This window comes from Cynara cardunculus (assembly GCF_001531365.2).
Source record: "Cynara cardunculus var. scolymus isolate 2C chromosome LG 2, CcrdV1, whole genome shotgun sequence".
NCBI lineage: Eukaryota > Viridiplantae > Streptophyta > Magnoliopsida > Asterales > Asteraceae > Cynara > Cynara cardunculus.
The window spans coordinates 35,849,850-35,850,853 of NC_037529.1; positions in this window are offsets into that span (position 1 = coordinate 35,849,850).

The following is a 1,004-nucleotide window of genomic DNA, read 5'->3' on the forward strand; positions in this document are numbered from 1 at the left end:
ATACCCAATGAAATCTTCCAATCCCTCGATGCATGCTCCATAGCCAAGGAACTATGGGATGAACTAGCAAGCCAACTGGAAGGAGGAGCAAAAACAAAGAAAAATCGTAGAGCACAATGTCTCAACGAATACACAAATTTCAAGGCCCTTCCTGATGAACCGATACAGAAGACATATGATCGTTTCAACACATTGATCAATCAATGTCGTTGAAACGATATCTCCAGAACTAAGGAAGAAAACAATGTTTTATTCCTAAAAAGTCTTGGCGATGAATGGACTCAGTTGTTTATGTCCCTTCAAGCAAACCAGGACCTAGACGGCTGGTCACTTCATGATCTATATGGAATGCTTGCAGCATAAGAGAACGACATAATGAAGAAGAAGGTATCCATCGGTGGACCTCTCGCTCTTGCTGCCGATGAAAAGGAAATATCAAGAACCCCTACCAGAGAACATAAGAAGAAAGGCAAGAAAGCATTGGTGGTAGAATCAGAATCTAAAGAAGAAACTTCTGAATCAGATGATGAAATTAAAGCTTTTGCCAAATCTTTGGCCTTGATAACAAAGCAGTTCTAGAAGAAGTTCATCAAGAAACCCTATGAACGAAAAGAGTTCAAGAGGAAAAGGTACCAGTCATCCTATGAAAGGAAGCCATCCAAATTTCATCAGAGGGAAGATAGAGGAGATGGAAGAGAAGAGAGGGAAGAAAGAAGAGAAGACAGAAGAGACAAGAGGAAAGAGGACAAGGATGGAAAGAAAAATGACATCTGATGCTTCAGATGCGGAAAACTCGGTCATTTTTTCAAAAAATGCAGAGAACGATTGGTAAGGGATGTTGACTATTACAAGAACAAATACAAGTATAATCCTAGAGAGCGAAGCCTGATGGCCGAAAAAGAAAATTGGGTGTCTGATTCTTCATCAGATGATGAAGACAAAGCACTCATCTGTCTGATGGCCACGTCCAATGCATAATCTGCCTCCAACTTTGATGATCAGGT